Source organism: Triturus cristatus, unplaced genomic scaffold, assembly GCF_964204655.1.
Source record: "Triturus cristatus unplaced genomic scaffold, aTriCri1.1 SCAFFOLD_638, whole genome shotgun sequence".
NCBI lineage: Eukaryota > Metazoa > Chordata > Amphibia > Caudata > Salamandridae > Triturus > Triturus cristatus.
The window spans coordinates 113,740-124,130 of record NW_028188162.1 but is presented as its reverse complement, the minus strand read 5'-3'; the positions used below and the strand labels follow the sequence as shown (position 1 = coordinate 124,130).

The window sequence follows — 10,391 nt, the reverse complement described above, 5'->3', positions numbered from 1 at the left end:
GCTTGTAATAAATGAGAGATTTAGTTACTTAGTGTTAGAACTTACAACCATTAATGGATGTTCAAGGCACTTTAACATTAATATATAATTCCACATCTATATCAAATTGATTCAACTAATGATTCTAGCAGCTCTTGCTCCAAAGAGATATACAGATAACAAAGAGACAGAAGAAAAAGCATCTTTTATTTAACACAGAAACTTGGCCTGTACAGGGATCGAACCTGTGACCTTGGCGTTATTAGCACCACGCTCTAACCAACTGTGCTAACAGGCCGTTGTTCGTGCTGGGCTGGGGGACAAGCATATGAAGAATTGCTAATGTCAGTGAACCGCAGATAGTTTGAAAGCTTATTTTCAGCTGTTTACCCATAAGGTATATTTATATATTATCGACATGAAGAAACAAATATCACAAAAAAATCAATACAAATGAGATTTTCATTCTTAGTGTTAAAACTTAGAACCATTAATGTATGTTCTATGTGGTTTAGCAATAAATAACAGTTCATCATCTATATTAAATTAATTCATCTACTCATTCTATCAGCTTCTGCTCAAAGGAAATATAGATTTAAACAAGATACAGAAGAAAATGCATTTATTTCAACATTAAAGCAGCGTTAAGTGTTTGCTTGGAGAGTGGTAGAAAGTATGTTCTTGGCATTTTTAACTTCATGTTCTAACAGAATCAGATAATAGGCTTACTATTTTTATAGCATACTAGTGAAGAAATAACAGATGATGAAGTGCTACTGATTGTTAACCAGAGATAGATGGAAATCTTATATTCAGCTGTTTACATTCATGGTGTCTTTAAGCATTATCAAAAAATCAAAACTAGACTTTCCTAAATTACTTGTAATAAATGGGAGATTAATTACTTAGTGTTAGAACTTTGAACCATTAATGGGTGTTCAAGGCACTTTAACATTAATATATAATTCCACATCTATATCAAATTGATTCAACTAATGATTCTAGCAGCTCTTGCTCCAAAGAGATATACAGATAACAAAGAGACAGAAGAAAAAGCATCTTTTATTTAACACAGAAACTTGGCCTGTACAGGGATCGAACCTGTGACCTTGGCGTTATTAGCACCACGCTCTAACCAACTGAGCTAACAGGCCGCTGTTTGTGCTGGGCTGGGGGACAAGCATATGAAGAATTGCGAATGTCAGTGAACCCCAGATAGTTTGAAAGCTTATTTTCAGCTGTTTACCCATAAGGTATATTTATATATTATCGACATGAAGAAACAAATATCACAAAAAAATCAATACAAATGAGATTTTCAATCTTAGTGTTAAAACTTAGAACCATTAATGTATTTTCCATGTGGTTTAGCAATAAATAACAGTTCATCATCTATATTAAATTAATTCATCTACTCATTCTATCAGCTCCTGCTCAAAGGAAATATAGAGATAAACATCAGACAGAAGAAAATGCTTGTAATAAATGAGAGATTTAGTTACTTAGTGTTAGAACTTTCAACCATTAATGGATGTTCAAGGCACTTTAACATTAATATATAATTCCACATCTATATCAAATTGATTCAACTACTAGCAGCTCTTGCTCCAAAGAGATATACAGTTAACAAAGAGACACAAGAAAAAGCATCTTTTTTTTAACACAGAAACTTGGCCTGTACAGGGATCGAACCTGTGACCTTGGCGTTATTAGCACCACGCTCTAACCAACTGAGCTAACAGGCTGCCGTTCGTTCTGTGCTGGGGGACAAGCATATGCAGAACTGCTAATGTCAGTGAACCCCAGATAGTTTGAAAGCTTATTTTCAGCTGTTTACCCATAAAGTATATTTATATATTATCGACATGAAGAAACAAATATCACAAAAAAATCAATACAAATGAGATTTTCATTCTTAGTGTTAAAACTTAGAACCATTAATGTATGTTCTATGTGGTTTAGCAATAAATAACAGTTCATCATCTATATTAAATTAATTCATCTACTCATTCTATCAGCTCCTGCTCAAAGGAAATATAGAGATAAACATCAGACAGAAGAAAATGCTTGTAATAAATGAGAGATTTAGTTACTTAGTGTTAGAACTTACAACCATTAATGGATGTTCAAGGCACTTTAACATTAATATATAATTCCACATCTATATCAAATTGATTCAACTAATGATTCTAGCAGCTCTTGCTCCAAAGAGATATACAGATAACAAAGAGACAGAAGAAAAAGCATCTTTTATTTAACACAGAAACTTGGCCTGTACAGGGATCGAACCTGTGACCTTGGCGTTATTAGCACCACGCTCTAACCAACTGTGCTAACAGGCCGTTGTTCGTGCTGGGCTGGGGGACAAGCATATGAAGAATTGCTAATGTCAGTGAACCGCAGATAGTTTGAAAGCTTATTTTCAGCTGTTTACCCATAAGGTATATTTATATATTATCGACATGAAGAAACAAATATCACAAAAAAATCAATACAAATGAGATTTTCATTCTTAGTGTTAAAACTTAGAACCATTAATGTATGTTCTATGTGGTTTAGCAATAAATAACAGTTCATCATCTATATTAAATTAATTCATCTACTCATTCTATCAGCTCCTGCTCAAAGGAAATATAGAGCTAAACATCAGACAGAAGAAAATGCTTGTAATAAATGAGAGATTTAGTTACTTAGTGTTAGAACTTACAACCATTAATGGATGTTCAAGGCACTTTAACATTAATATATAATTCCACATCTATATCAAATTGATTCAACTAATGATTCTAGCAGCTCTTGCTCCAAAGAGATATACAGTTAACAAAGAGACACAAGAAAAAGCATCTATTTTTTAACACAGAAACTTGGCCTGTACAGGGATCGAACCTGTGACCTTGGCGTTATTAGCACCACGCTCTAACCAACTGAGCTAACAGGCCGCTGTTTGTGCTGGGCTGGGGGACAAGCATATGAAGAATTGCTAATGTCAGTGAACCCCAGATAGTTTGAAAGCTTATTTTCAGCTGTTTACCCATAAGGTATATTTATATATTATCGACATGAAGAAACAAATATCACAAAAAAATCAATACAAATGAGATTTTCATTCTTAGTGTTAAAACTTAGAACCATTAATGTATGTTCTATGTGGTTTAGCAATAAATAACAGTTCATCATCTATATTAAATTAATTCATCTACTCATTCTATCAGCTCCTGCTCAAAGGAAATATAGAGATAAACATCAGACAGAAGAAAATGCTTGTAATAAATGAGAGATTTAGTTACTTAGTGTTAGAACTTACAACCATTAATGGATGTTCAAGGCACTTTAACATTAATATATAATTCCACATCTATATCAAATTGATTCAACTACTAGCAGCTCTTGCTCCAAAGAGATATACAGTTAACAAAGAGACACAAGAAAAAGCATCTTTTTTTTAACACAGAAACTTGGCCTGTACAGGGATGGAACCTGTGACCTTGGCGTTATTAGCACCACGCTCTAACCAACTGAGCTAACAGGCCGCCGTTCGTGCTGGGCTGGGGGACAAGCATATGCAGAACTGCTAATGTCAGTGAACCCCAGATAGATTGAAAGCTTATTTTCAGCTGTTTACCCATAAGGTATATTTATATATTATCGACATGAAGAAACAAATATCACAAAAAAATCAATACAAATGAGATTTTCATTCTTAGTGTTAAAACTTAGAACCATTAATGTATGTTCTATGTGGTTTAGCAATAAATAACAGTTCATCATCTATATTAAATTAATTCATCTACTCATTCTATCAGCTCCTGCTCAAAGGAAATATAGAGATAAACATCAGACAGAAGAAAATGCTTGTAATAAATGAGAGATTTAGTTACTTAGTGTTAGAACTTACAACCATTAATGGATGTTCAAGGCACTTTAACATTAATATATAATTCCACATCTATATCAAATTGATTCAACTAATGATTCTAGCAGCTCTTGCTCCAAAGAGATATACAGATAACAAAGAGACAGAAGAAAAAGCATCTTTTATTTAACACAGAAACTTGGCCTGTACAGGGATCGAACCTGTGACCTTGGCGTTATTAGCACCACGCTCTAACCAACTGAGCTAACAGGCCGCCGCTCGTGCTGGGCTGGGGGACAAGCATATGAAGAATTGCTAATGTCAGTGAACCCCAGATAGTTTGAAAGCTTATTTTCAGCTGTTTACCCATAAGGTATATTTATATATTATCGACATGAAGAAACAAATATCACAAAAAAATCAATACAAATGAGATTTTCAATCTTAGTGTTAAAACTTAGAACCATTAATGTATTTTCCATGTGGTTTAGCAATAAATAACAGTTCATAATCTATATTAAATTAATTCATCTACTCATTCTATCAGCTTCTGCTCAAAGGAAATATAGATTTAAACAAGATACAGAAGAAAATGCATCTATTTCAACATTAAAGCAGCGTTAAGTGTTTGCTTGGAGAGTGGTAGAAAGTATGTTCTTGGCATTTTTAACTTCATGTTCTAACAGAATCAGATAATAGGCTTACTATATTTATAGCATACTACTGAAGAAATAACAGATGATGAAGTGCTACTGATTGTTAACCCGAGATAGATGGAAATCTTATATTCAGCTGTTTACATTCATGGTGTCTTTAAGCATTATCAAAAAATCAAAACTAGACTTTCCTAAATTACTTGTAATAAATGGGAGATTAATTACTTAGTGTTAGAACTTTGAACCATTAATGGATGTTCAAGGCACTTTAACATTAATATATAATTCCACATCTATATCAAATTGATTCAACTAATGATTCTAGCAGCTCTTGCTCCAAAGAGATATACAGATAACAAAGAGACAGAAGAAAAAGCATCTTTTATTTAACACAGAAACTTGGCATGTACAGGGATCGAACCAGTGACCTTGGCGTTATTAGCACCACGCTCTAACCAACTGTGCTAACAGGCCGCCGTTCGTGCTGGGCTGGGGGACAAGCATATGAAGAATTGCTAATGTCAGTGAACCCCAGATAGTTTGAAAGCTTATTTTCAGCTGTTTACCCATAAGGTATATTTATATATTATCGACATGAAGAAACAAATATCACAAAAAAATCAATACAAATGAGATTTTCATTCTTAGTGTTAAAACTTAGAACCATTAATGTATGTTCTATGTGGTTTAGCAATAAATAACAGTTCATCATCTATATTAAATTAATTCATCTACTCATTCTATCAGCTCCTGCTCAAAGGAAATATAGAGCTAAACATCAGAAAGAAGAAAATGCTTGTAATAAATGAGAGATTTAGTTACTTAGTGTTAGAACTTACAACCATTAATGGATGTTCAAGGCACTTTAACATTAATATATAATTCCACATCTATATCAAATTGATTCAACTAATGATTCTAGCAGCTCTTGCTCCAAAGAGATATACAGTTAACAAAGAGACACAAGAAAAAGCATCTTTTTTTTAACACAGAAACTTGGCCTGTACAGGGATCGAACCTGTGAGCTTGGCGTTATTAGCACCACGCTCTAACCAACTGAGCTAACAGGCCGCTGTTTGTGCTGGGCTGGGGGACAAGCATATGAAGAATTGCTAATGTCAGTGAACCCCAGATAGTTTGAAAGCTTATTTTCAGCTGTTTACCCATAAGGTATATTTATATATTATCGACATGAAGAAACAAATATCACAAAAAAATCAATACAAATGAGATTTTCATTCTTAGTGTTAAAACTTAGAACCATTAATGTATGTTCTATGTGGTTTAGCAATAAATAACAGTTCATCATCTATATTAAATTAATTCATCTACTCATTCTATCAGCTCCTGCTCAAAGGAAATATAGAGATAAACATCAGACAGAAGAAAATGCTTGTAATAAATGAGAGATTTAGTTACTTAGTGTTAGAACTTACAACCATTAATGGATGTTCAAGGCACTTTAACATTAATATATAATTCCACATCTATATCAAATTGATTCAACTAATGATTCTAGCAGCTCTTGCTCCAAAGAGATATACAGTTAACAAAGAGACACAAGAAAAAGCATCTTTTATTTAACACAGAAACTTGGCCTGTACAGGGATCGAACCTGTGACCTTGGCGTTATTAGCACCACGCTCTAACCAACTGAGCTAACAGGCCGCTGTTCGTGCTGGGCTGGGGGACAAGCATATGAAGAACTGCTAATGTCAGTGAACCCCAGATAGTTTGAAAGCTTATTTTCAGCTGTTTACCCATAAGGTATATTTATATATTATCGACATGAAGAAACAAATATCACAAAAAAATCAATACAAATGAGATTTTCATTCTTAGTGTTAAAACTTAGAACCATTAATGTATTTTCCATGTGGTTTAGTAATAAATAACAGTTCATCATCTATATTAAATTAATTCATCTACTCATTCTATCAGCTTCTGCTCAAAGGAAATATAGATTTAAACAAGATACAGAAGAAAATGCATTTATTTCAACATTAAAGCAGCGTTAAGTGTTTGCTTGGAGAGTGGTAGAAAGTATGTTCTTGGCATTTTTAACTTCATGTTCTAACAGAATCAGATAATAGGCTTACTATTTTTATAGCATACTAGTGAAGAAATAACAGATGATGAAGTGCTACTGATTGTTAACCAGAGATAGATGGAAATCTTATATTCAGCTGTTTACATTCATGGTGTCTTTAAGCATTATCAAAAAATCAAAACTAGACTTTCCTAAATTACTTGTAATAAATGGGAGATTAATTACTTAGTGTTAGAACTTTGAACCATTAATGGGTGTTCAAGGCACTTTAACATTAATATATAATTCCACATCTATATCAAATTGATTCAACTAATGATTCTAGCAGCTCTTGCTCCAAAGAGATATACAGATAACAAAGAGACAGAAGAAAAAGCATCTTTTATTTAACACAGAAACTTGGCCTGTACAGGGATCGAACCTGTGACCTTGGCGTTATTAGCACCACGCTCTAACCAACTGAGCTAACAGGCCGCTGTTTGTGCTGGGCTGGGGGACAAGCATATGAAGAATTGCGAATGTCAGTGAACCCCAGATAGTTTGAAAGCTTATTTTCAGCTGTTTACCCATAAGGTATATTTATATATTATCGACATGAAGAAACAAATATCACAAAAAAATCAATACAAATGAGATTTTCAATCTTAGTGTTAAAACTTAGAACCATTAATGTATTTTCCATGTGGTTTAGCAATAAATAACAGTTCATCATCTATATTAAATTAATTCATCTACTCATTCTATCAGCTCCTGCTCAAAGGAAATATAGAGATAAACATCAGACAGAAGAAAATGCTTGTAATAAATGAGAGATTTAGTTACTTAGTGTTAGAACTTTCAACCATTAATGGATGTTCAAGGCACTTTAACATTAATATATAATTCCACATCTATATCAAATTGATTCAACTACTAGCAGCTCTTGCTCCAAAGAGATATACAGTTAACAAAGAGACACAAGAAAAAGCATCTTTTTTTTAACACAGAAACTTGGCCTGTACAGGGATCGAACCTGTGACCTTGGCGTTATTAGCACCACGCTCTAACCAACTGAGCTAACAGGCTGCCGTTCGTTCTGTGCTGGGGGACAAGCATATGCAGAACTGCTAATGTCAGTGAACCCCAGATAGTTTGAAAGCTTATTTTCAGCTGTTTACCCATAAAGTATATTTATATATTATCGACATGAAGAAACAAATATCACAAAAAAATCAATACAAATGAGATTTTCATTCTTAGTGTTAAAACTTAGAACCATTAATGTATGTTCTATGTGGTTTAGCAATAAATAACAGTTCATCATCTATATTAAATTAATTCATCTACTCATTCTATCAGCTCCTGCTCAAAGGAAATATAGAGATAAACATCAGACAGAAGAAAATGCTTGTAATAAATGAGAGATTTAGTTACTTAGTGTTAGAACTTACAACCATTAATGGATGTTCAAGGCACTTTAACATTAATATATAATTCCACATCTATATCAAATTGATTCAACTAATGATTCTAGCAGCTCTTGCTCCAAAGAGATATACAGATAACAAAGAGACAGAAGAAAAAGCATCTTTTATTTAACACAGAAACTTGGCCTGTACAGGGATCGAACCTGTGACCTTGGCGTTATTAGCACCACGCTCTAACCAACTGTGCTAACAGGCCGTTGTTCGTGCTGGGCTGGGGGACAAGCATATGAAGAATTGCTAATGTCAGTGAACCGCAGATAGTTTGAAAGCTTATTTTCAGCTGTTTACCCATAAGGTATATTTATATATTATCGACATGAAGAAACAAATATCACAAAAAAATCAATACAAATGAGATTTTCATTCTTAGTGTTAAAACTTAGAACCATTAATGTATGTTCTATGTGGTTTAGCAATAAATAACAGTTCATCATCTATATTAAATTAATTCATCTACTCATTCTATCAGCTCCTGCTCAAAGGAAATATAGAGCTAAACATCAGACAGAAGAAAATGCTTGTAATAAATGAGAGATTTAGTTACTTAGTGTTAGAACTTACAACCATTAATGGATGTTCAAGGCACTTTAACATTAATATATAATTCCACATCTATATCAAATTGATTCAACTAATGATTCTAGCAGCTCTTGCTCCAAAGAGATATACAGTTAACAAAGAGACACAAGAAAAAGCATCTATTTTTTAACACAGAAACTTGGCCTGTACAGGGATCGAACCTGTGACCTTGGCGTTATTAGCACCACGCTCTAACCAACTGAGCTAACAGGCCGCTGTTTGTGCTGGGCTGGGGGACAAGCATATGAAGAATTGCTAATGTCAGTGAACCCCAGATAGTTTGAAAGCTTATTTTCAGCTGTTTACCCATAAGGTATATTTATATATTATCGACATGAAGAAACAAATATCACAAAAAAATCAATACAAATGAGATTTTCATTCTTAGTGTTAAAACTTAGAACCATTAATGTATGTTCTATGTGGTTTAGCAATAAATAACAGTTCATCATCTATATTAAATTAATTCATCTACTCATTCTATCAGCTCCTGCTCAAAGGAAATATAGAGATAAACATCAGACAGAAGAAAATGCTTGTAATAAATGAGAGATTTAGTTACTTAGTGTTAGAACTTACAACCATTAATGGATGTTCAAGGCACTTTAACATTAATATATAATTCCACATCTATATCAAATTGATTCAACTACTAGCAGCTCTTGCTCCAAAGAGATATACAGTTAACAAAGAGACACAAGAAAAAGCATCTTTTTTTTAACACAGAAACTTGGCCTGTACAGGGATGGAACCTGTGACCTTGGTGTTATTAGCACCACGCTCTAACCAACTGAGCTAACAGGCCGCCGTTCGTGCTGGGCTGGGGGACAAGCATATGCAGAACTGCTAATGTCAGTGAACCCCAGATAGATTGAAAGCTTATTTTCAGCTGTTTACCCATAAGGTATATTTATATATTATCGACATGAAGAAACAAATATCACAAAAAAATCAATACAAATGAGATTTTCATTCTTAGTGTTAAAACTTAGAACCATTAATGTATGTTCTATGTGGTTTAGCAATAAATAACAGTTCATCATCTATATTAAATTAATTCATCTACTCATTCTATCAGCTCCTGCTCAAAGGAAATATAGAGCTAAACATCAGAAAGAAGAAAATGCTTGTAATAAATGAGAGATTTAGTTACTTAGTGTTAGAACTTACAACCATTAATGGATGTTCAAGGCACTTTAACATTAATATATAATTCCACATCTATATCAAATTGATTCAACTAATGATTCTAGCAGCTCTTGCTCCAAAGAGATATACAGTTAACAAAGAGACACAAGAAAAAGCATCTTTTTTTTAACACAGAAACTTGGCCTGTACAGGGATCGAACCTGTGAGCTTGGCGTTATTAGCACCACGCTCTAACCAACTGAGCTAACAGGCCGCTGTTTGTGCTGGGCTGGGGGACAAGCATATGAAGAATTGCTAATGTCAGTGAACCCCAGATAGTTTGAAAGCTTATTTTCAGCTGTTTACCCATAAGGTATATTTATATATTATCGACATGAAGAAACAAATATCACAAAAAAATCAATACAAATGAGATTTTCATTCTTAGTGTTAAAACTTAGAACCATTAATGTATTTTCCATGTGGTTTAGCAATAAATAACAGTTCATCATCTATATTAAATTAATTCATCTACTCATTCTATCAGCTTCTGCTCAAAGGAAATATAGATTTAAACAAGATACAGAAGAAAATGCATTTATTTCAACATTAAAGCAGCGTTAAGTGTTTGCTTGGAGAGTGGTAGAAAGTATGTTCTTGGCATTTTTAACTTCATGTTC

General features: G+C 33.4%; 6 non-coding genes across 6 annotated transcripts; all 6 read right to left on the bottom strand.

The window, feature by feature from the left end:
* Nucleotides 1–1,059: 1,059 nt before the first annotated feature.
* TRNAI-AAU (transfer RNA isoleucine (anticodon AAU)) lies at nt 1,060–1,133 on the bottom strand. The gene has a single exon. It is a non-coding gene; the product is annotated as a tRNA-Ile (tRNA).
* A 1,711-nt stretch (nt 1,134–2,844) lies between these two features.
* TRNAI-AAU (transfer RNA isoleucine (anticodon AAU)) lies at nt 2,845–2,918 on the bottom strand. Its single transcript has one exon. It is a non-coding gene; the product is annotated as a tRNA-Ile (tRNA).
* Nucleotides 2,919–4,032: 1,114 nt separating this feature from the next.
* On the bottom strand, nt 4,033–4,106 carry TRNAI-AAU (transfer RNA isoleucine (anticodon AAU)). The gene has a single exon. It is a non-coding gene; the product is annotated as a tRNA-Ile (tRNA).
* Nucleotides 4,107–6,082: 1,976 nt separating this feature from the next.
* On the bottom strand, nt 6,083–6,156 carry TRNAI-AAU (transfer RNA isoleucine (anticodon AAU)). The gene has a single exon. It is a non-coding gene; the product is annotated as a tRNA-Ile (tRNA).
* A 782-nt stretch (nt 6,157–6,938) lies between these two features.
* On the bottom strand, nt 6,939–7,012 carry TRNAI-AAU (transfer RNA isoleucine (anticodon AAU)). Its single transcript has one exon. It is a non-coding gene; the product is annotated as a tRNA-Ile (tRNA).
* A 1,711-nt stretch (nt 7,013–8,723) lies between these two features.
* TRNAI-AAU (transfer RNA isoleucine (anticodon AAU)) lies at nt 8,724–8,797 on the bottom strand. Its single transcript has one exon. It is a non-coding gene; the product is annotated as a tRNA-Ile (tRNA).
* Nucleotides 8,798–10,391: the final 1,594 nt, after the last annotated feature.